Raw genomic sequence first — 25891 nt, 5'->3', positions numbered from 1 at the left:
GGTACAGTAGAGGGACATTTCGGAGACTATAATTGTCTGCATCAGCATGAAACTCTACCATGTTATAAGGCAGCATCTGGACAGTAACATTCCCGTAATGCACTAGCCTGCCCAGTATCCGGATCTGAATCCAAGCGAACAGGTTTCAACTATTGAGGAAGATAGCCTGCCATTTGTCGACAGGCATTACGACACCTCACTGAAAGTGTCTCCAGCAGTATTCAAGCCATCGTAAAGACGAAGTGTACACACTATACAGGGTGTTACAAAAAAGGTACGGCGAAACTTTCAGGAAACATTCCTCACACAAAAAAGATGTTATGTGGACATGTGTCCGGAAACGCTTCATTTTCATGTTGGAGCTCATTTCAGTTTCGTCAGTATGTACTGTACTTCCTCGATTCACCGCCATGATTTCTTACGGGATACTCTACCTGTGCTGCTGGAACATGTGCCTTTACAAGTACGACACAACATGTGGTTCATCCACAATGGAGCTCCTGCACATTTCAGTCGAAGTGTTCGTACACTTCTCAACAACAGATTCCGTGACCGATGGATTGATAGAGGCGATCCAATTCCATGGCCTCCACGCTCTCCTGACCTCAACCCTCTTGACTTTCATTTATGGGGGCATTTGAAAGCTCTTGTCTACGCAACCCCGGTACCAAATGTAGAGACTCCTCGTGCTCCTATTGTGGAGGGCTGTGATACAATACGCCATTCTCCAGGGCTGCATCAGCGCGTCAGGGATTCCATGCGACGGAGGGTGGATGCATGTATCCTCGCTAACGGAGGACATTTTGAACATTTTCTGTAACAAAGTGTTTGAAGTCACGCTGGTACGTTCTGTTGCTGTGTGTTTCCATTCCATGATTAATGTGATTTGAAGAGAAGTAATAGAATAAGCTCTAACATGGAAATTAAGCGTTTCCGGACACAAGTCCACATAACATTTTTTCTTTCTTTGTGTGTGAGGAATGTATCCTGAAAGTTTGGCCGTTACTTTTTGTAACACCCTATATATTAATGTCCACTTTCAGATATACGGATACTTTTCACCAAATAGTGTACGACCTACGAACGGGGCTCATTCTGCGCACATTCAGTGTAAAATCTAATTAAAAAATTCCGTTAGATAGTACAGGAGATAGTAAAGTGTGCCCCTCCATATCGGCATAAGGCGACGTCTAAGGCCTGAGGATGGCATTGCTGCCTGTCGGTACCGTCGGGCGTTCAAGGCCTGTTCGGACGGTGTTTGTTTATATGTTATATATGTTTATATGTGTTTGTTTCTATATAGTGGTTACTGAAGTCACCGTTGCACTCAGTCGCCCTAAATCAGCGGTTTAGTAAAATTGCAGACAACTATAGCTGAAGATGCGTGAAATGTTGTAAGAGTAATCTGTATGCCGTGGTTTCAAAAAAGGTTCAAATTGCTCTTAGCACTATGCGACTTAACTTCTGAGGTCATCAGTCGCCTAGAACTTAGAACTAATTAAACCTAACTAACCTAAGGACATCACACACATCCATGCCCGAGGCAGGATTCGAACCTGCGACCGCGGCGGTCGCCCGGTTCCAGACTGCAGCGTCTAGAACCGCACGGCCACTCCGGCCGGTGCAGTGTTTTGACTGAAGACTTCTGTAGGAGTAATTAATTTACATTTTGCGCAGCTGTTATTTACCAAGATTAAAATTACGGTATGCGCCAGTGTGTGACAGCACGGCTCTGCCACGTGAACAGCGCGGCGGCATGAATGGACGGAGTGCCGGCGAGAGACACGCAGGTCACCCCACGCCAGTAGAGGCCGGCAGACGTTATAATTACACACGACAGCTCTGAAGGTTCCCGCTTCCTCGCAGAGATAACAGCGCCGTTTAAGGCAGCCGTGTTAAGTATATTTAGCTCCGTATCGGGCAGCAGTCCGTCCCGAAACTTTCCACGGTTGCCTCAGAAGGGAGATAGTAGCACGACCACAGTCAGAGTGCTCGTGCCCCATCGGCGCTCCGCGATTCGTTCTGTCAATTGCCGTGGCGGCTCTCAGGCTTCTGAGGTAACTGGGCAACGACGTCGGACCAACGGATGTAGCGTCACTTTTCGTAGATAACTGAAACCAATTGATTCAACGGAAACGGGATGGCCTCTGACACTTATCCATCAGTCTGCCTTTCAGCCACACTCGTTTCCGACCACTTTTGACAAAGCAACTATGAGTACCTCGTACGAGTTGTCACAAAAAATGTGTGGCTTTGTGTTCCATACTGAGAAATATCACCACCATCATGATAACTTGGGCATTCACGGAGAGCACTTGCACCTTCTGAAACCACGAGCCGGCCGCGGTGGCCGAGCGGTTCTAGGTGCTTAAGTCCGGAACCGCGCGACTGCTACGGTCGCAGCTTCGAATCCTGCCTCGAGCATGGTTGTGTGTGATGTCCTTAGGTTTAAGTAGTTCTAAGTCTAGGGGACTGATGACCTCAGATGTTAAGTCCCATAGTGCTCAGAGCAATTTGAACCTTTTTTGAAACCACGGCATACAGATTACTCTTACAACATTTCACGCATCTTCAGCTATAGTTGTCTGCAATTTTACTAAACCGCTGATTTAGGGCGACTGAGTGCAACGGTGACTCCAGTAACCACTATATATAAACAAACACATATAAACATATATAACATATAAACAAACACCGTCCGAACAGGCCTTGAACGCCCGACGGTACCGACAGGCAGCAATGCCATCCTCAGGCCTTAGACGTCGCCTTATGCCGATATGGAGGGGCATATGGTCATTACACCACTCTCCTGGCCGTTGTCAGTTTTCGTGACTTGTGTCGCTGTCTCTCAATTAAGTCATTCCTCCAAGTGCTAGCGATGTCTGACAGTGCTTAACTTCGGTTATATGACGACGGAAACCTGTGTTACCATAGTAGCAAGGCCGCGGTATATATATATAAAATCCGAGAGATGGCACCACCGTCGCTTATCGAGGTCATGTTTATTTAGTAGCATCTCTGGAAAGAACTCGCACCAAGTTTCAGCCATATTGGTCGACAGTATTACTTTGTGTTTGGCATTCGTGTGAATCAAGGAAGTCGAGTGACTGTCAGAAAATGGACGAAAAGGAATTTCGTGTGGTGATTAACGATTACTTTATGAAAGGCAAAACGCCTTAGGAGACTGAAGTGAAGCTTGATAAACATTACGGCTTGATAAACATTAGAACAGTTTGTAAGTGGTTTCAATATTTTCGGAGTGGCCATATGGGCGCAAGTAATGCTGAACCTTCTGGACGTCCTGTGGAGGTTACTATTCCAGAAATAATTGATAAAATCCATGATATGGTGATGGACGACAGAAGAGTTAAGGTGCGTGGGATTGATAGTGCTGTCGGCCTCTCGGATGAAGGGGTACGTAATATTTTGCATAAACATTTGGACATGAGAAAGCTATCCGGAAGATTGGTTCCGCGACTGCTGACGCTTGACGAAGAACGGAACCGTGTGAAGTTGCAAGGATTGTTTGCAGCTGTTCAGGAAGAATCCGCAGGACTTTAAGCGTCGTTCCGTCTCTGTGGATGAAACATGGATACATTACTATATTCCTGAGACCAAACAACAATCTAAACAATGGGTTACCAGGGGGGAATCTGCACCAAAAAAGGCGAAGACCATTCCTTCGGCCGGAAAGGTTATGGCGACTGTCTTTTGGGATTCGCAAGACATCATCCTCATCTACTATCTGGAAAAGGGTAAAACTATTACAGGTGCAAATTATTCATCCTTATTGAAAACCGAGCTGCAAGGAAAACGCCGGCGACTGGACCGCAAAAAAGTCCTTTTCCATCACGACAATGCACCAGCACACTCCTCAGCAATTGTGGTTGCAAAATTATTGGAAATAGGATTCCAACTCGTTTCACATCCCCCCTATTCTCCAGACTTGGCTCCATCAGACTACTATTTGTTCCCCGATATATATATGCCCATGAATAAATAGAACACCTTGAACGACTTGAGATAGGTCTTTCATATTCACAGGACATGTACAGCGGTATGTTCTGCAGAACTGATTAGCATTTGAACCATATCAGACCGCAAGTTCGAGGTCAACAACGATATTACTGCGCAGCTCCAGCTACCTGTAAAATGTGCCTGCGGCTCTCGTTGTCGTTTTAAACCGAAGGCAATATTTCAGTGTCACTTACGCAGACGTGCAGGATGCCTAGCAGATGTATGTATGCATGAACCGTACTGTCAGATCAGTGAGCCCAAAAGAGGGTGCATCACTGGTATGAGGGAATGTGATGGTTCAAATGGCTCTGAGTACTATGCGACTTAACATCTGTGGTCATCAGTCGCCTAGAACTTAGAACTAATTAAACCTAACTAACCTAAGGACATCACACACATCCATGCCCGAGGCAGGATTCGAACCGGCGACCGTAGCAGTCGCGCGGTTCCGGACTGAGCGCCTAGAACCGCGAGACCACCGCGGCCGGCAGGGAATGTGATGCATCCACCCGAGAAACTGCTGCTCGTGTGGGACAAAGTGTTTCGGTTGTGCAACGAGTGTTTGCAGAATGGTTCCCGGAAGGCTTAAGAACACGACGAGATGTGTCAGGTCGCATCACACAGATCAGCCCCTGGGAATACTGACGCCTCATCCGAATGGAATTAAAGACACATCCTCGGTTCTGGCGCAACAGTGACACAGTGTAATACATCGTACACTACCAGGAGTGACAGTTCGTCTCTCTTTCTTACAGCATGGGCTATGTACGCATGTCCTCTTCTCCATCTGCTTTTGACAAATGTACAGAATCATGGTAGTATGGAACGACGTCACTGGGGACAGGAATGGCATCCGATAGTGTTTTCGGACGAATCCAGGTAGTGTTTGGTTGAAAATGGTGGACCCATTTTGGTTCGCCGCAGACAGGGGGAGGTGTGGTATCTTAGTAACTACATTCGCACATGACATACAGTGCCAACTCAAGACCATGTAGCTTGGTGTGCTATTGGGTACAGCCACAAATCACAGTTGGTGCTTTCCCAGGGCACTGGGACCTACGTGAATCACAGCCTGCGACCCTTAGCCATACCCTTTCTGCACAACAGCCCAGACACCATTTTTCAACAAGAGAATGCACGACCACGTGTTTCTGCACGTACATAGGCCTTCTTGCTGTCACAGGATCTCAGCCTTTTTCTCTGGCCCGCCAGATCACCAGCCTTGTCGCCAATCGAAAATGCGTGGGTTATGGTGAAATGAAAGGTGCAGCACTGTGACCTAGTGCCAACCACCACAGATGAGCTTTGGAACCAGGTGACTGCGGCATGAATGGCTATACCACAGGACGCCATTCAGGCCTTACGTGCGTTAATCCCATCACGCACGAAACGAGGTATCAGGGCCTATGGTGGATCCTGTGCCTATTAGGCAACAGGACACATGCTGAACGAAGGAGACTGAAATGCTAATCATTTCGGCAGAACATACTAAAGTACACGTTCTGTGAATATGAAGGTGTTTGGTTTTATATAATCGCAGTCCTTAGGTAGTGATGTCCTCTCAATCGATATTTTAAAGCAGCTAGATGACAATCTATAAATCATTAGCTAATATAATTTCAAGTTGTTTGCGTGGTTAAAATTACCAAGAAATTGGAATAAAACCAAAATAATTCTAATACATAAGAAAGGTAGTAGAAAGGATATAAAGAACTATCGCTCTATCAGACTCCTGTCCATATTGTACAAAGTTTTTACTAGAATTTTGACTACCAGATTGAGCACTACACTTGATCTGGTCCAACTCATTGAGCAAGCTGGGTTCCGTGCAGTGTTCAGTACAATTGATTGTATCCTCAGTCTAAGCGAAGCAAATAACAGAACAAATAAGTACCATTTGTCCCTGTGTCCTGCGTTCATAGATTTTGAAAATGCATTCGATTCGATCCGTCACCCAGCTGTGCTTGAGACTCTAACAGAGAAGGGAATAGAACAGGCCTAATTAAGGCCTGATATAACATATACAGAACCTCCACAGCGTTTGTGAATATAGTTTAAGAAACCAATGAATTTCCCCATCGAAAACAGTGTAAAATAAGGCGATTCCATATCTTCAAAACTAAACCATGATCATTATGAATGTATGGGCATCGGAGTGAAATATAGGTGTAGGATGTACACAACTGTAAAGGGTTATGGAATATGTCTGTTTGGTTCAACTGCTAATTATGAAAGGAGATTTCTCAAGTAAAGATCTGCTGCCTATTTTTGCATAGCAAGTCGTACATTTTGTGAATTTTACATGTTGTATCATATACCAATCCAGCTTTATTGCAAGCATTTTTTGAGAATATTACAAAAGCATAAAACAAACGAATATAAAAGGTACAAATGTATATATACCATTTGTTTGAACTTGTTGCCAACTTAGATAATGATAGTAAATAACATACATAATAGGTTGAGGCTGCATTTCAAATTAAAATTAAAAGTGTATTTAATGAAAGAAACAGGAGATGGCAATTTGACTTAAATATGATGTGACATTTCTCCCGTTTATACTTTATATGTGTATGGCTACATCTGTTACATATATTATCTTGACTGTGGTGATAATTAATTATGTATTGATTAATTACGTTACAATGTGTTTCCGAATTTACAGTAACAGTGGTGACTGGGAGTTGATTTAATATGTCATAGTCAGTTGCGAAAAGTGCGAGGACTCGGTAAAACTTCGAGCCAGTCACACCTGATGCAGCGAAAGTAGAAGAAATGTCACATCTTCAGACAGTGTTACATGCTATGAAAATGGTGTAACAACCAACCACATAGAGAGTCACGTTTCCAGACTTATTCGCTTTAATGTTGGAGAACCTTAGCTTGCTTTTCTATGTTTGTAATTGTATCTCGTCTCCACTTCCTGCTTGTGTTGTAGTATCCGAGTCAGTGTCTGTATTTGTATCAGTGTCGTTTTCTATGCACTGCTGGCAGTCATATGTGGAGCCTGTATGGTATGATCCCCCTTGTTTGTATGCAGCATGTAGCGCTCACGATTCTTCTTCTGCGTTGTTCTTTTTAGAGTTCCAGTCATCTTGTCTGTGTATTAACTGTCCTAAGTAATGGTTGCCTAAACTCGGCCTTACATGTCCTATGGCATGGCAGGTAAGCACTGTATGTTCAGATGTGCCATCCCCACCACAGGCATAACTGTGAGTTTGTTTTAAGCGAAACCTATGGGGATGCACTGGATATGGTCCGTGATCTGTGAGAAAGTACACCATGCCTCGAGTTGCTTTTATGTGCTTCAGATACATTCCCTTTCGGATACTGGAGAAGAAAGGGGACATCCTTCTTCTCTTATCCTATGTGTCCCATTCTGTCCACCATGTACACTATGTGATCAAAAGTATCCGGACACCTGGCTGAAAATGACTTTCAAGTTCGTGGCGCCCTCCATCGGGTAACGCTAGAATTCAATATGGTGGTGGCCCACCCTTAGCCTTGATGACAGCTTCCGTTCTTGCAGGGATACGTTCAATCAGGTACCGGAAGGTTTCTAGGGGAATGGCAGCCCATTCTTCTCAGAGTGCTTCACTGAGGAGAGGTATCGATGTCCGTCAGTGAGGCCTGGCACAATGTCGGAGTCCCAAAACGTCCCATAGGTGTTCTGTAGGATTCAGGTCAGGACTCTGTGCAGGAAAGTTCATTACAGAGATCTTATTGTCGGATTGATGTCTGCCTATTACACATTACGACCCTCTTCAACTCTCGGTGGTATGTCAGTCAACAGACGCGGTCGACCTGTACGCTATTGTGCTGTACGTGCCACTGGACGTTTCCACTTCACCACCACATCGGAAACAGTGCACCTAGGGATGTTTAAGAGTGTGGAAATCTCGAAGTGAAACCCAGTCACCTGAAGATCCCCATAAGTTCCGCAGAGCGCCGCATTCTTTTCTTTCACGATGTCGAATGACAAGTGAGGTCGCTGATATGGAGAACATGGTAGTAGGTGACAGCACAATGTATCTAATATGAAAAAGTACGTTTTTGGGGGTGTCCGGATTCTTTTGATCACATAGTGTATCAATTGTCTACTTGAAACTTCCTGGCAGATTAAAACTGTGTTCCCGACCGAGACTCGAACTCGGGACCTTTGCCTTTCGCGGGCAAGTGCTCTACCATCTGAGCTACAGAAGCACGACTCACGCCCGGTACTCACAGCTTTACTTCTGCCAGTATCCGTCTCCTACCTTCCAAACTTTACAGAAGCTCTCCTGCGAACCTTGCAGAACTAGCACTCCTGAAAGAAAAGATATTGCGGAGACATGGCTTAGCCACAGCCTGGGGGATGTTTCTAGAATGAGATTTTCACTCTGCAGCGGAGTGTGCGCTGATATGAAACTTCCTGGCAGGTTAAAACTGTGTGCCCGACCGAGTCGTGCTTCGGTAGCTTAGATGGTAGAGCACTTGCCCGCTAAAGGCAAAGGTCCCGAGTTCGAGTCTCGGTCGGGCACACAGTTTTAATCTGCGAGGAAGTTTCATATCAGCGCACACTCCGCTGCAGAGTGAAAATCTCATTCTGCCAATTCTCTACTTGTTTAACTGCTTCTGAATTATGTCTTGCCCAGTTATTTCTCTTAATTTCTTTTTTCTGTGGCGTCTCCCCTTTTCAGGTAGTAGGCCGCTGCTCTGTGGCGAATTGTGATATTAATATCTGTAGGCCGGCCGATGTGGCCGAGCGGTTCTAGGCGCTTCAGTCTGGAACCGCGCGACCGCCACGGTCTCAGGTTCGATTCCTGCCTCGGGCATGGATGTGTGTTGTCCGTAGGTTAGTTAGGTTCTAAGTTCTAGGCGACTGATGGCCTCAGATGTTAAGTCCGATAGTGCTCAGAGCCATCTGAACCAACATCTGTAGGGGAGTCTCCCAGTACCATACATACTGCCACAATCGAGGCCGCGCCAAAGCCGCGAGATTCAGAATAGGACATTCCTCCGGCCGCACCTCACTGTGGTTTAATGCGTACCTAAGCAGAATCGATGTGCCCAAGCACTATCTGCGATGCAAGTTACTGATTCAAAGAGTGCTGTGTAATATGTCATAGTCGGTAGGGCCAGTCCGTATCTTGCAGTGTTTAGTCTTCCAAGTTTATGCAAAAGTTTCGTCGCTTCGTTAATTGTTAATCTGGCACTTTCGTAACAGTATCTATGTTCGTCGATACAAGTGCCGAGTTATCTTGTCATAGATTTCGTTCTTACAGACATGTTGTTTAACTTCATAAGTGGATTTCTTTTCAGTATGCCTCGTAGAAGTAGGTAAACAGTTTTGTTAGTTGCTACTGTGAGTTTGTGCTTCGTGCATCATTCACCGATGAACGCGAGGAGCCGTATGGTTTTACTCTGCAGCTGTGACCTGGAGCTTGCGTGTCACCTGCGTACGCGACGACTCTGTTTGCATGTCGTCGTCTTCTGGTGCATTCATTGCACAGCTGTGTCCCAGGAAATCGGTTCGCATATGGATCCTTGCGGACAGTCCCTTCTTACCCTCTTTGCAACCTTTTGGCGCCTAGTCTTCCATTCCACTATCCTGTTTTTGTAGTAATCTCTAAGGCTGTTGTATATAGCCAGCGGAATACGCATCCCTCCAAGTCTTGCAAACAGCGTCAGCCACCAGTTGTTGTCGAAAGCACGAGCTACTCCAATTAGGATTGCTACTATGTATTTGCAATGTATTGTCCGTATAGTTTCTATGGCCGTGTTTACTGCGTAGTTGATGGATTTATGTCGTCGACAATCAAACTGATGTGGACTAAGGCCGAAGAGCTGCCCGTACGATCTGAAGTCGGTCGCACAGCAATCTCTCTTGTAACTTTGACAGAAACTTAATGCGGCGTATTAGTCTGTACCTTCCAGGGTCACTCAGGTCTTTGTCCTCAGCTTTTTTTTTTATTATAACTGCATTTGCCGTCTCCAATATATTCGATATTCGTCCTTCTAGTAGAGCATCATTCAGTAAGTCTGTGAGGTATGGTACGATAAGTGGAGCAGCTTCTTTGGTGGCTTCGGGGTGGAAGCCATCAGGGCTCAGAGACTTTCTGTTATTTACGTTATGTTCTGCGAATGCAATTTCCTCGCGAGCAAAGGGATGGAGATACTTTCGCTTTCGTATTTGTCATAACGTAGTCTGTGAACGGCGGTGTGAAACTGATTGTGATCGTCAGGAAGTAGTTTGTTGAGGAGATACCGTGTTGTGCACCTCCAGCCTTTTGTGGTAGTATCATCGAATTTCTTTAGTGTTTATAATATTGTAGCGGTCTTGATCGATTAGTCCGCAGTTTATACGGCTCCCCTCAGATACTGTTCTGTAAGATTGTCCTAACATATGTGTCCCAGTGGTCATTACCGGTCGCATGTAGGAGCAGACCTAAAGCCTATGAGATTAGGCTGACAAGCTTATGAAAGGTACTCTCTAGTTATGAAGTCCAAGACATCGGCAGAGCTGAAGAAAATAGTTTGTGACCAATGTAAAACAGCAGCCTAATACTATTATAATATATTTACTTTTTATTTGTGGATGACCGGCTTCGATCTACATTCCTTGGTGATAGTAAGAATCTCCGGCGAGTAGAAGGTCCATGCGTGCTGACACAGCAGTACTCTCAACGCCGGGGACGTTAAATGCGTCCATTGTTAATAGTAGCTCAGAGCAGAAGGAGAAAATCAATGCTGGCCTACACAAAAGAAAGACAGAAAGAAAGTAACTGTTACCAGACAGACAAGAAAGGTCAGTGACATAATGGAAGAGTGAATACCTTGAAATGGCAATGGGCTGGTCACGTCCTACGAAGAAAAGATGGCCAGTGGTCAGAACAGCTACTCCAGTGGAGCAGAAGGCACCAAAAAAGACGAAGAGGGAGACTACCGGATAGTAGGAACAGAGACTTAAAAATGACAGCCGGTTTGAACGGGAAATGGGAAGCTCAAGATCGGCAGAAATGGAAGAACCTGCAGGGATCCTATGTTTCGCGCCGACTCAAAGAGGCCACATCTCCAAGTGATCGAATTCGATGATGATGACGATGAAGACAACGATGATGATATATAATTTTGACTTACTTGGTTTTTAAATTGTTTAGAGGATATTATGCAGTTCTTTTGGCACCGTGGCTAGTTTGGTCGCTGACTTCCAGTCATCGCTGATGCGAGCGTTTACAGAAGAGAGCCGAAACGAAGTTTGAAATTTTGTCTTCGTCGTTTTATAAAGTAAAGCTGGAACTGAACGTAATACGTAGTTGATATTTGTTGAGCAGTCGACATTGAGTGTCCTCTCGCCAAGTGCGGCAAGGACGAGCTTACAATAAAAGATTATTAACTTTTTCCTGGGAGAAACCCAGTGCTGTAGTGGATCATAACAAATAGTTAAGTGGGTTGTAAGTCTCAGTAAAAAAGCTGGAAGGTTGGAAATAGTCTCCGCTGAGCAGATACTGACAGGGCCTAAGGACACAGGAGGACTACCGCTAGCTTGCGACCGGTTTCTGTCGGCGTGGCGTTTACATGCGGCTGCATGTCAGTCGCGCTGGACCACAGGTAGCTGGACCCTAAGTAGAGCATAAGGCGGGCTAACGACAGACATAGCACATTCTCTGATAGCCTGAAAAGAGGCCAGAAAGACTGATACACTAAATACAAGAGCATTAAGTCAGTCACCAGAATGCAACACAACGTATAAAAAAGTACCGGATGCAGCCATAAACATACTTAGAACCAAACCATTCATTGCATCACAAAAGTGTTCACTTACTGAGTGATAAATAATTTTATGATTGGCAATAAACCATACGTTCGGTAATGGTGTTACCAGACACGCCATGACATAGTATGTCGATTAGAAAAAAAAAAATCAAATGTGTGGGAAATCTTATGGGACTTAGCTGGTAAGGTCGCCATTCCCTAAGCTTACACACTACTTAAATTATCCTAAGGACGAACACACACACCTATGCCCGAGGGAGGACTCGAACCTCCACCGGGACCAGCCGCACAGTCCATGACTGCAGCGCCTCAGACCGCTCGGCTAATCCCGCGCGGCTGTCGATTAGTACATGAATTTTAGTTATAGAGTCATTGGTGTAGGAATGGTGGTTCTTCCGTATACACGTCAAAGTGGTTTACGAATTGAGTGACTTGGTGAGGAGGTGAAGTGTCATGACGTGGGTGGGTGTTACTGATAGGAACTTAATGTAATAAGTGCACGTCGCGGCTTGATCCTAGTGGGTATTCAGTTATGTTTCGTGTCACTCTAAAGAATTCAAGGGCTATAACATATTTCATAATTAACTTTATTTATATGTAAAACTGCTTGTAGGTTTGTTTATGGTCATTAATTTACAATTTGCATGATTTGTCTACCCTCAATCATTAGACCTCGAGATCACCTTCAGTAAATTATTTGCTAACACAGCAACACGGCGTAAAGCAGATGGTGTACGGCTCATACCTAGCACTTTTAAGAGCCAAGCCTTATTTAAAGCTATACATTTACTCCTCTTTCACATTCAGTACAGAGCAGTAACGTCGCTGTTTACTCGTCCAGACTCTTTCAAGATAAAGAAAAGAGCGGCGCAGCAGATTGACGTGCGGATGTTGGTGACATTTCTCAGATATCATGAACATCCGACACCAGTTCAGACAGGAACACACTCTCCCCTTGCTGCACAAGGTAGTCACAGCAGTAGTTTACCATTAATCTGTGAACAAAGACGATAGCTGACGGCTTCTTGTGTCTACACTATTTCACACTGCAGAGTACTCGAAGTAGGCACTAAAACACAAGGCCTTGCTGTACTATAGATGTGTTCATCTATGCACTGAAATGCACCAGTCAAGAAGAGAGGAAAACGTGTGTAAAGCCTTTGTCTCAGTCTTTGTTAAAAGTCGATTCTGCAGACACAGCTCATGGCGTTTTGCAGAGGTTACCCCCATTGATTTGGTGAAATACTTTTTGCCTGTCGATATTTCCATGTTTCTTTTTGACCCGAGAGTGCAACAATATCTGCTTCCTGAAAATTTTCCGAACTTTGTTATTATACAGGTACAATGATGGATATTTTCTGTCATCAATGAACTTACGTGGCATGTACTTCTCCAAGCGCGATTTGCCATTAGTTTAAGTTTTGCCTAAAACCCCTCTACGTTCATAAAACTGGAACTAAATGAATCCCATTCACTGACGAACTCGAATGCTAACAGCTGTTTATGTGCTCTTTACTGCATGATCATTCGGAAAACGTATCCAAAAGTGCTTCGCAAGGCTGCCTGTCCATAGGTTCTGTAATGGATCTATTGACTTCCATGCCTATACTTGGTAGACAAAAATCGTTTGCAACTAATACTGCATGCTTCTACAACTGTTAGTATGGATCGGGTACCCGGTTAAAAAAATATGATGATAAACTGGAGATCACCTAGGCCGGTTATTCGTCTTCACATAATTTCACAGATAGATTCGATTTCAAACTTAACAGAGTTAATATTTTTGTCGACTGCAATGAACACTCCCTCTCCTATGGCATCTAACCTGACTTTCCGATACACGTTCCATACGTTAAAGATTTCGGAGCTTACCACTTTGGGTTTCATTTACCCCTCCATTCCGAGAGTAACTCGAGTGAGACAACTTTCCTGGAGGGCAGTAAATTCGGTAACTTTGTTACGAATGTTTCTGAAAGTTACTGTTAAAGTGTCGACAGGCGAGATACCTTTACTTTTTACTTGATCTGATTCAGCTCTCTGCTTATCGACTGTCGAGCGTTATCAGAAGGCCCCAAACTACCGTCTAGCCTAAAGAAAAACACGTGCACTCCGCAGGCACTCTGCTAACCGAGTATCTGCTACTTCTGTGCACTGATCCCGTGGCTTATCAAGGGGAACACTACGATTCTCCTCTGCCTAACTCAGGTCCAGACCCGGCCGCGGTGGCGGAGCGGTTCTAGGCGCTTCAGTCCGGAACCGCGCGACTGCTACGGTCGCAGGTTCGAATCTTTCCTTAGACATGGATCTGTGTGATGTCCTTAGATTAGTTAGGTTTAAGTAGTTCCAAGTTCTAGGGGACTGATGAACTCCGATGTTAAGTCCCATAGTGCTCAGAGCCATTTGAACCATCAGGTGCAGAAATCTGCGCGTAGACCGTCAGAGAGGCGACGGAGCTTTTGATTGATACCCTCCACTCGTCTCGAAAGCAAAGGACCCTGATCAGTTCTGGGTGTGATACTGCAGACTGTGTGCTCTGCTTGCACCTTGCGAACAGGGCTACCAGCGTTCACCACTTTTGCTACCAGCCCGAGAGAAATGAGGATGGCCCCAGGATCCGAGAGACAGGCATCACTGACGCTGACATGATTCACAATCTGCAGATGACTGTTGTCCCTCCCCCTCCCCATCCCCACTTGATAGTCGCAGGCAGGACCTCCTTCACACCTAGAAGAAATACCGAGCTTACATTGGATTTCTTTCCAGAAATGGACGTTCTCTTGCTAAGGGATTTCATAACTGACCTAATATCGGAGCTTCCGATAACCAGTGAACCCTTCCCCCTGTGTGCATGCTCGAACTCTCCTCAAGGAGTGGCAACCCGTACACATAGAGGGTAAACAGGTAACACCAGACGGCCAGTCGCACATCTACTCTCCGGCTCAGGCGACGCTAACCTGCGATGAGGCAGATCCACCGCGTCGGGTGCGCTGTAAGAAGTCCTGGTAACAGAGCCCAATGGCGAAACAAGAGACACTGGAGCGTCCCATGTGACGTGCCAGATTCTCCACCGACGCGACACCTTGAGGCAACAGCCTACTGAACAGCAGTATCTATCTTACCCCTAGTGAGATAAGCCTCTACATCCTTACATGTCATGTAGCCATCCCTGTTTAGCCATTTTGCACTTCCTGTCGATCTCATTTTTGAGGCGTTTGTATTCCTTTTTGCCTGCTTCATTTACTGCATTTTTATATTTTCTCCTTTCATCAATTAAATTCAATATTTCTTCTGTTACCCAAGGATTTCTACTGGCCCTCGTCTTTTTACCTACTTGATCATCTGCTGCCTTCAATACTTCATCCCTCAAAGCTACCCATTCCTCTTCTACTGTGTTTCTTTTCCCCATTCCTGTCAGTTGTTCCCTTATGCTCTCCCTGAAACTCTGTACAACCTCTGGTTCTTTCACTTTATCCAGGTCCCATCTCCTTAATTTCCCACATTTTTGCAGTTTCTTCAGTTTTAATCTACAGGTCATAACCAATAGATTGTGGTCATAGTCCACATCTGCCCCTGGAAATGTCTTACAATTTAAAACCTGGTTCCTAAATCTCTGTGTTACCATTATATAATCTGTCTGATACCTTTTAGTATCTCCAGGGTTCTTCCATGTATACAACCTTCTTTCATGATTCTTAAACCAAGTGTTAGCTATGATTAAGTTATGCCCTGTGCAAAATTCTACCAGGCGGCATCCTCTTTCATTTCTTAGCCCCAATCCATATTCACCTACTATGTTTCCTTCTCTCCCTTTTCCTACACTCGAATTCCAGTCACCCATGACTATTAAATTTTCGTCTCCCTTCACTATCTGAAAAATTTCTTTTATTTCATCATGCATTTCTTCAATTTCTTCGCCATCTGCAGAGCTAGTTAGCATATAAACTTGTACTACTGTAGTAGGTGTGGGCTTCGTATCTATCTTGGTCACAATAATGCGTTCACTATGCTGTTTGTAGTAGCTTACCCGCATTCCTATTTTCCTATTCATTATTAAACCGACTCGTGCATTACCCCTATTTGATTTTGTGTTTATAACCCTGTAGTCACCTGACCAGAAGTCTTGTTCCTCCTGCCACCGAACTTCACTAATTCCCACTATATCTAACTTTAACCTATCTATTTCCCCTTTTTAAATTTTCTAACCTACCTGCCCGATTAAGGGATCTGACATTCCACGCTCCGATCCGTAGAACGCCAGGTTTCTTTCTCCTGATAACGACATCCTCTTGAGTATTCCCCGACCGGAGATCCGAATGGGGGACTATTTTACCTCCGGAATATTTTACCCAAGAGGACGCCATTATCATTTAATCATACAGTAAACCTGCATGCCCTCGGGAAAAATTACGGCCGTAGTTTCCCCTTGCTTTCAGCCGTTCGCAGTACCAGCACAGAAAAGCCGTTTTGGTTATTGTTACAAAGCCAGATCAGTCAATCATCCAGACTGTTGCCCTTGCAATTACTGAAAAGGCTGCTGCCCCTCTTCAGGAACCACACGTTTGTCTGGCCTCTCAACAGATACCACTCCGTTGTAGTTGCACCTATGGTACGGCTATCTGTATCGCTGAGGCACGCAAGCCTCCCAACCAACGGCAAGGTCTATGGTTCATGGGGGGGTTTCTGTACATATTAGAAATTGATTCGAAGAATACACTGGATGTGAACTTTATGTTCTCTCCATATATTAGTATTTACTTTTTATGGCACAAAGGAATCGAAGGCCAATTTTTTAAGAGTGGCTGAAAGACTGATACCCATAGCAAAGTTAGAAGTTAGTAAAGAGGCAACAAAAATTACTAAACAAATTTGACAGTCGCTTCACGTGAAATCAGTAAATATAAAAGACAGTGTCCTGTCTGACTAACTCATAATCGCCCGGCCTAAAGTTCTAAGGACAGAAGCTTCATATTTGGAGAGGATATTGATCTTACACTGTAGGCGTCGATTTAAAAGGGATTTTTCAAGAGTTCATCCGTAAGAGGGTGAAATAGGGGACGAAAGCTCTTTGAAAACATATCGCTATTAAGGCAATTTTGAAGCTAGAACTACGAAAACCGGTGTTTGGTTTCTCAGTCAGAAATTTAAAAAAACGAAAACATATGTTTCATATCTTTTGGAAATTCGACCACTAAAGAGGTAAAATAGTTGATGTAAGTTTCTCTTTTAAATAAATCATTATTAAAGAGCTACTAAGGGATTTTTAAAAACAACCTCTATGACGACTGGTATTTGACTTCTCGGTCAGAAATTAAAAAATACATATTTCACCGCTTTCGGGAATTCAACCCATAAGGGGGTGAAATAGGTGAGGAAAATTCATAGGAAAATATTTCGGTTTTTTTAAATTTTTGGATTCTAAATTTTTGAAAACTGGTATTTCACTTGTCGATTACATATTAAGAAGTATGTGTTAGGGGATGAATGTTTCTATGGAAATATCACTGAAATAAAGCAAAAGGCGTCATAAGTAAAACACTTGGACTCCAGCTACCAGAATCACTTTTTGGTCAGAATTTCATTCGGAAAAGACGATGCTTCTATTTGCTCAATTAGCGTGAAATGCTTAGCAGGTTTTGCAATTTGTGTGCAACATAAATATTCGATTAAACAAAAACAAAAAAAGTCTATGCAGACCATATAGTCTTTGCGAGCGAAGCAACGGTTTCCTCAGACTCGTTAAGGATAATGAATCTCATCGTTTCCAGCCCCAAACAAACAGCGAGGGTCAAAGGAAGAATCTACACAGGAAAACAGAGTGATAATTTACAGAATGTTCACACTCTCTACACTTCTCAAAAAAATGTGGTACTTTGATGGGATTTGCTGTATGAAAATGATGTTTCCATAAATAACCCCAGTAAACCTACCAGGATAGGGGGACCTACAGTTTAACGTGAGAAGCGAAACACGTGTCGTTCCTTGCGAATATGCACATCGTTGAGAGGTGAGCGTCAGGAACTTAGGATTCCGTGGTCTGACCGAGATCCGATGACGGGACGCTTCTGTTCCGAGGCATGCATTTTGTAACTAGACGGTTAGTTTCTATACTGAAGTTTGTAGTAATAGGTCACCTGTGTATTTTAACTTTTGAACAACGAGAGGATTCATATAGCAACGTCGCTAGTCCGCAAGCGAGAGCACTAGGTTTGTCGAAGTTTTGAACCATGACCAAATACACGGGCAAAACTAAACTACAGGACGAAATATGGGAGAAAACCTCCGCATCATCCATCAGTTCATGAATGACACAGTAAACTGTAACTTTATGCCAGTATTAAAACTGAAATATTACTCTAATAGGACATAATTACACACATTTTCATTTTCCAAGCACTTGGTAAAGTTTGCAATATCATTTGTTATGCGTAATTTAGTTTGTGTCCAGTATTTTCGGAAAATGGAAAGAAGTGGTACAAAGCTACCCCAGTGGACAATATTTCACTTATATATATAAGTACAGTTAGTGTTATTATCCATTTATTCATCTGCACACGCAGACAGTAAAACAACACTTCGTCCGAAAATTACAGTGTCATGGCCTGGTGTCTCTGAGAGTGGCAGCAAACTGAAACAGATAACAGTGGAGACAAAGTGTTCCAAATGGTGCTGACTTTTAACAAAGAGTAATGGGAAACCGGAGGCCAATTGCGCTCTTAGTATAGCTGATCTGCTTTGAGCTCGTATCGTATTGATTTATGCAGGTTACCAATTAATAATAAGACTGGTACATACGATGTGCTACTCAAAATACGAGAATTTCATTGTAAAAAATAGATAACTATACTTATGCCCTAACGTCCTACGTCATCTTCAAAGTAATCACCTCGGGCGTATATACAACGGCCCAAGCGTTGTTCCATTTTTGGAAGCACTCTTTGAAGTTCGCAACGTGAAGGGTATTCAGAACCCGTTGCGATTTCACGTCGATATCTGCAGTCGAACCAAAACGTCGCCGTTTCAACGTGACTTTCATCTTCTGTAACAGGCAGATGCCATACGGAGCTAGGCCGCGCGAGTAAGGAGGATGGGGGACCGTTGCCTTGTTGTTGTTGGCCAGGAACTCTTTCACAACAAGCGAGCTGGCGCGGGTGCATTGTCATGGCGTACCGACCAGCGTTTCTTCTTCCACAACTGTGGCTGTCGGCGTCGAACGTATACCCTCAGTCGCCTGAAAAACTGGTTCAAATGGCTCTAAGCACTGTGGGACTTAACATGTGAGGTCATCAGTCCCCTAGGATTAGAACTACTTAAACCTAACTAACCTCAGGACGTCACACACACACACCCATGCCCGAGGTAGGATTCGAACCTGCGAATGCAGCAGCGGCGCGGTTCCGGACTGAAGCACCTAGAAACGCTAGGCGACAGCGGGCGGCTCGCCTGAAAACGTCGCAGTAAAACAATCCGTTGACAGGCTGACCAGGTAGAACAAACTTCTTACGTACAATTGCCCGAGCGTCGAAAAGAATGACGAGCACTGACTTCATGTTGCTGCGAACTCGTCGAGGTTTTTCGGCCTAAGAGAAGATGGCATTCTCCATTGTGATAACTGCTGCTGCATTTCAGGGTCATAGCCGTAGTCCCAAGATTCGTCATCTGTTATGACCATGGATACGAATTTTTGACACTTTCGATCTCTTTGTTGCAGCTCAGCGCACGTCTGAATCCTGAGTTTCGATGGTTGATGCTGAGACGGCGAAGGACAAACGTCGCTGCAATTCGTCTCAGGTCGAGTTCATAGGTTGGAAATCGTTGATATGTATCGCACGACAGCCCAAGTGTGTCACAGACATGGTGAATTGTCTGCCTTCGTACTTCATGAATCACGTCACACACTTTAATTGACCATTGCCGATGTTGCGCTGGTTCATGGTCGACCAGAATGTTTGTCATCTCCCACAGATTGTCGGTCTCCATTGAAGCTGAAACTTCCTGGCACATTAATACTGTGTGCCGGACCGAGACTCGAACTCGGGACCTTTGCCTTTCGCGGGCAAGTGCTCTACCAACTGAGCTACCCAAGCACGACTCACGCTCCGTCCTCACAGCTTTACTTCTGCCAGTACCTCATCTCCTACCTTCCAAACTTTACAGAAGCTCTCCTGCGAACCTTGCAGAACTACCACTCCTGAAAGAAAGGATATTGAGGAGACATGGCTTAGCCACAGCCTGGGGTATGTTTCCAGAATGAGATTTTCACTCTGTAGCGGAGTGTGCGCTGATATGAAACTTCCTGGTAGATTAAAACTATGTGCCGTACCTGGTAGAGCACTTGCCCGCGAAACGCAAACATCCCGAGCTCGAGTCTCGGTCCAACACACAATTTTAATCTGCCAGGAACTATCGTATCAGCGCACACTCCGCTACAGAGTGAAAATCTCATTCTCCCTTGAAGCTTTTTATTCATTCGAATGTTCTTGCTTGACTCGGTACACTCTCACCAAATGCCTCTGTCAGCGTGTGCTGGGCTTCAGCTGCAGTTTTCTTCAACTTGAAACAGTATATGGTGAAAAATCCTTTGCTCCTGCACGTTTTCCTTTTCAGAATTCACACAAGCATTGAAACAAGTCCTCACAAGCACCACAAAGCTCAACAGCATATCCTGAAGGTTACGGAACTTACAATAAGCTGCTAAGATGTATACCTCGAGACGTCAAGTGGCAGAATGTAGTACTACTACTGGCTTGACCGGTAAAATAAAATTCTCGGATACTTCGAGCAGCACCTGATGTGTGACCTAAGGTGCCGCCTCACGATGTCATTACTGACTCTTGAGCAAAAAAGCTTAACGATGGCTGGTCTCAAGTAGTCTGTAGCTGATGCAGACGACTCCTACCTCGGAAACGATAGATCTAGTTGGAAGCTTCGAGGTTTGACATAACGAGGCAACTCAATAATAAGCGTGGGGGCGCGCAAGTTATAATGAAGGCCGGCCTGATGACAAGTGGCGGAGGGCGTGCGCAGGCGGCGCCAGCAGGCGTTTAGCGAGCCGCGGCTAACTCAGTTAGGAGCGCGCCGGCCGCTGACATCGCCGCAAGGCCGCCCACGCGCTCGTTCCGCTCCGCTGGCTCACGGCAGTCGCTGTGCTCCGTGCCACTGACCTGGCGTCCACCCATTCTCTCTTCTGTCAGATCCCGTCATCCGTGCGGGGAGATAGAGAAACCCCTGAACCACATGTGCGTATACAAGGCAGACCTAAACGTCCGTTTTAGCACATTCATGAAAGAACTGAAACAGCCTTGTGGGCTTCGTGGTCCTTACTACGGACATCAGTACAAGCAGATGCTAACTCATAGGAAAACAGCGGCTACTGGGGCAGTAATCTCTATACGCTATAAGCATTCACTTTAGCGTCGGTTCAACTCTGACCATTTACGCAGTCATAAGTAAAGGAAAATTTTGTTACGTCTTGTAACACTAAGTTAATACATTTTGCATTTTAATACACTATAATTGTAAGTAGGCTGTTTAGGTTTTTATGTTGGTAACGCCACGTAGCGCTCTGTATGAAAATCACTGACTGTGCTGTGTGCAGTCTGTGGCTGGTTTGCATTGTTGGAATATAGTAGTGTTGGGCAGTTGGATGTGAACAGCGCGTAGCGTTGCGCAGTGGGAGGTGAGCCGCCGGAAGTGGTGGATGTGGGGAGAGAGATGGTAGAGTTTTGAGTGGTCACTATAAGAGGACTATCTGGCCGTGTGTCCTCCAGAAAAAAGAAATTTGTAAAGATTGATATCAATAATATATATGAGGTTTGAAGATTATTAAGGTAAATACATTGTTTGTGCTCCATCAAAATCTTTCATTTGCTAACTATGCCAATCAGTAGTTAGTGCCTTCAGTAGTTAGAATCTTTTATTTAGCTGGCAGCATTGGCGCTCGCTGTATTGCAGTAATTACAGTAACGAAGATTTTTGTAAGTGATTCATGAAAGGTTGAGCCATAGTCTCCAACCTGTATCCAACCTGGGTCAACCTGCTGGAAAACCATTTTGGAGTGTAATTAGCAGTCTTCGAAAGGGAGGTAAGAAGGAAATGACAAGTATTTTGGACAGGTCAGGAAAACTGCTGGTGAATCCTGTGGATGCCTTGGGCAGATGGAGGGAATATTTTGATGAGTTGCTCAATGTAGGTGAAAATACGATCAGTAATGTTTCAGATTTCGAGGTAAAATGGGATAGGAATGATGATGGAAATAGGATCACATTTGAGGAAGTGGAGAAAATGGTCAATAGATTGCAGTGCAATAAAGTAGCTGAGGTGGATGAAATTAAGTCAGAACTCATCAAATACAGTGGAATGGCAGGTCTTAAATGGCTACACAGGATAACTGAAATGGCCTGGGAGTCGGGACAGGTTCCATCAAACTGGACAAAAGTAGTAATCACACCAATCTCTAAACATGGAAACAGATGAGATTGTAACAACTGCAGAGTTATCTCTTTAATCAGTGTTGTGGGTAAAATCATCGCAGGTATTGTTGAAAGGAAAGTGCGAGTATTAGTTGAGGACCAATTCGATGAAAATCAGTGTGGGTTCAGGCCTCTTAGAGGTTGTCAGGACCAGATCTTTAGCTTACGGCAAATAATGGAGAAGTGTTATGAGTGGAACAGGGAATTGTATCTATGCTTTATAGATCTAGAAAAGGCATATGACCGGGTTCCTAGGAGGAAGTTATTGTCTGTTCTACGAGATTATGGAATAGGAGGAAAACTTTTGCAAGCAATTAAAGGTCTTTACATAGGTAGTCAGGCAGCACTTAGAGTGGACGGTAAATTGAGTTCATGGTGCACAGTAGTTTCAGGGGTAAGACAAGGCTGCAACCTGTCTCTACTATTGTTCATATTATTTATGGATCATATGTTGAAAACAATAGACTGGCTGGGTGAGATTAAGATATGTGAACACAAAATAAGCAGTCTTGCATATGCGGATGACTTAGCTGTGAGGTCAGATTCGATTGGAAGTTTGCAAAATAATATTTCAGAGCTAGATCAGAAATGTAAGGACTATGGTATGAAGATTAGCATCTCCAAAACGAAAGTAATGTCAGTGAGGAATAAATATAAACGGATTGAGTGCCAAATAAGAGGAACAAAGTTAGAACAGGTGGACGGTTTCAAGTAATTAGGATGCATATTCTCACAGGATGGAAACATACTGAAAGAACTGGAAGTAAGGTGTAGCAAAGCCAATGCAGTGAGAGCTCAGCTACGATCTACTCTCTTCTGCAAGAAGGAAGTCAGTACCAAGACTAAGGTATCTATGCACCGTTCAATCTTTCAACCAACTTTGTTGTATGGGAGCGAAAGCTGGGTGGATTCAGGTTACCTTATCAACAAGATTGAGGTTACGGATATGAAAGTAGCTAGGATGATTGCAGGTACTAGTAGATGGGAACAATGGCAGGAGGGTGTCCACAATGAGGAAATCAAAGAAAAACTGGGAATGAACTCTATAGATGTAGCAGTCAGGGCGAACAGGCTTAGATGGTGGGGTCATGTTACACGCATGGGAGAAGCAAGGTTACCCAAGAGACTCATGGGTTCAGCAGTAGAGGGTAGGACGTGTCGGGGCAGACCAAGGAGAAGGTACCTGGATTCGGTTAAGAATGATTTTGAAGTAATAGGTTTATCATCAGAAGAGGCACCAATGTTAGCACTGAATAGAGGAACATGGAGGAATTTTATAAGGGGGCTATGCTCCAGACTGAACGCTGAAAGGCATAATCAGTCTTAAATGATGATGATGATGATTCATGAAAGGTATAGGTTATCGTTAGTCACGGCCATTCTGTTGTAGGGAATACTGAAAGTCATATAGAGTTGCGCTACAAATATTTTGTGTCAGTTTAGTGATGATCAGATTAAGTAAAGAGAGAAATGTCTGAGCACGTTCAGTTTTACTCAGCTGTTTGAAAATCAAATCATGTAGCCGGCCGGGGTGGCCGAGCGGTTCTAGGCGCTACAGTCAGAACCGCGCAACCTCTACGTTCGCAGGTTCGAATCCTGCCTCGGGCATGGATGTGTGTGATGTCCTTAGGTTAGTTAGGTTTAAGTAGTTCTAAGTTCTAGGGGACTGATGACCTCAAAAGTTAAGTCTCATAGTGCTCAAAGCCATTTGAACCATTTGTTTTTTCCTCAAATAACGTAGAGGTTTTCTAGCACTGTCATTTATAAATTTTTCTAAGGGGACGTTTCATAATTTTAGCCCTTTCAGTGCCAACAGTATGAGAACAAATACAGTTTTTCAGAGAAGGAACTTTTAGAAGCACAGTCAGCAACAAATGAAAAAAGAAATTGGAAACAAGAAAACCCTCAATCGTTTTAAGGTGGTAATTGGAAAATAATTGCTTTTTTTTTAAATTACCCTTCATCATTTTAGTAAGCAACGAAAACAAGAAGAAGCTGACAAAGAGTAAACAATCAATTCTTTAGTGGTGGTTTGACTTTGGAACCACTAAAACATAGTTTTCAACCACACATCATTTCAAGTGATATCTCTGAAAGAAAATTTGCGTTTTCCGTGACAAAATCCTACACCTCGAAACGTTCACGAACTCATAACACCTCAAGCAAGTGATAGTCCTAAAAAAAGCAAAAATGGGCCTAAAATTTAATAAATTTTGAATCAAAACTGCAAACTGCACCAGTGGTTTTATTTCGAAACGACTCAGTCTCAATTACCTCTTCAATAACGCCCCTATTAAAATAGCCGCATGGCACCATCTCCTGCAATCAAGTAGACAACTTTAGCGCTGGATGTTGCTTTGAACGCTATAACTTGCATGAACATCAGTAGTTTCGTGGTAAGGCACTGGTACTTAAAAAGTAGGCTAAGCCTTTTTTATGTGAACACTTTATGAAAGGTTAGACTACTTTAAATTTGGAAATGATGAAACGTCTGTCTTTGAGTCCAGGTTTTTGTATGCAGTGCAGCTGGGCGAGTCCTTCGACTGACACATTTTGAGTGTTTTAATATCATTATTATTATTATTATTATTATCAGTCTGGTGTGACATCAGTGTCACTATAGTAACTGCTAACTACACGACTGTACGTATCAACTTCGGGACGGAACAAAGAGTTTTACTGTTAACCAAGTAGGAAATTTTACTGATTCTGCGAAAGATAATGAAAGAGAAACGTAAATTGTGGGTGGCGCTGAAGGTCATGAACAAGAACTTATTCGAATCTGGCTACATTTTAATAGTTATAGAACTGTTATTAAAATGTGATGCAGTGACGAAGACAGTACAATTTGGCATTTTTTATAGGATGCTTAATAGTGGCCAAACGGAAATAATGTTTCACGGTCCCGTTCTTTTTTCATCGATACATGGGTAACAAAGAATCAGTGGTAAGATTTTAACAGAGCGCACGTCTCGCTAATTTTGAGTACGTATAAGACGGAAGGCTTCGGGGAGGTAGTACTGTCTTTGCTCATTAGCTCCCGACAAATAATCTTCACGAGTGCTATGTTTCTTTTCTATGTTTCTTTACTGGATCTCATTTGTGAGATGCATTTTAATTTCGGTTGCAAAAAAAAAAAATCTTTTGAATATACTACATCTGCATTCTGTATTGTATTGTATGTATGTTAACCGGGGGCGTAAAAACGACGGATAGTCTCCGTCCCCGCCGCAGCCGCAGTGGTCCACAACCTCACGACGACTACAACAGTCCACTTCTCCCCTCCGCCGCCCCACATCGAAACCAGGGTTACTGAGCGGTTCGGCCCCTGGTACACCTCCCCAGGGAACGTCTGACACCAGACGAGTGTAACCACTATGTTTGCGTGGTAGAGTAATGGTTGTGTACGCGTACGTGGAGAACTTGTTTCCGCAGCAATCGCCGACACAGTGTAACTGAGGCGGAATAAGGGGAACCAGCCCGCATGCGCCCTGGCAGATGGAAAACCGCCTAAGAACCATATACAGACTGTCCGGCTCATCGGACCTCGACACATATCCGCCGTGCGGATTCGTGCCGGGCACCAGGCGCTCCTTCCCGCCCGGAAAGCTGTGCTTTAGATCGCACGGCTAACAGGCGGGGCACATTGC

The 25891-nt window shown here is 44.1% G+C and overlaps 1 protein-coding gene across 3 annotated transcripts in view; it reads right to left on the bottom strand.

The window, feature by feature from the left end:
- Positions 1-25891, bottom strand: part of LOC126276649 (probable glycoprotein hormone G-protein coupled receptor) — a 1482411-nt gene that overhangs the window by 847735 nt on the left and 608785 nt on the right. The gene's annotated exons all lie outside the window — the stretch shown is intronic.

Source organism: Schistocerca gregaria, chromosome 1 (assembly GCF_023897955.1).
Source record: "Schistocerca gregaria isolate iqSchGreg1 chromosome 1, iqSchGreg1.2, whole genome shotgun sequence".
Classification (NCBI taxonomy): domain Eukaryota; kingdom Metazoa; phylum Arthropoda; class Insecta; order Orthoptera; family Acrididae; genus Schistocerca; species Schistocerca gregaria.
This window is presented reverse-complemented; position numbering and strand designations above follow the sequence as displayed.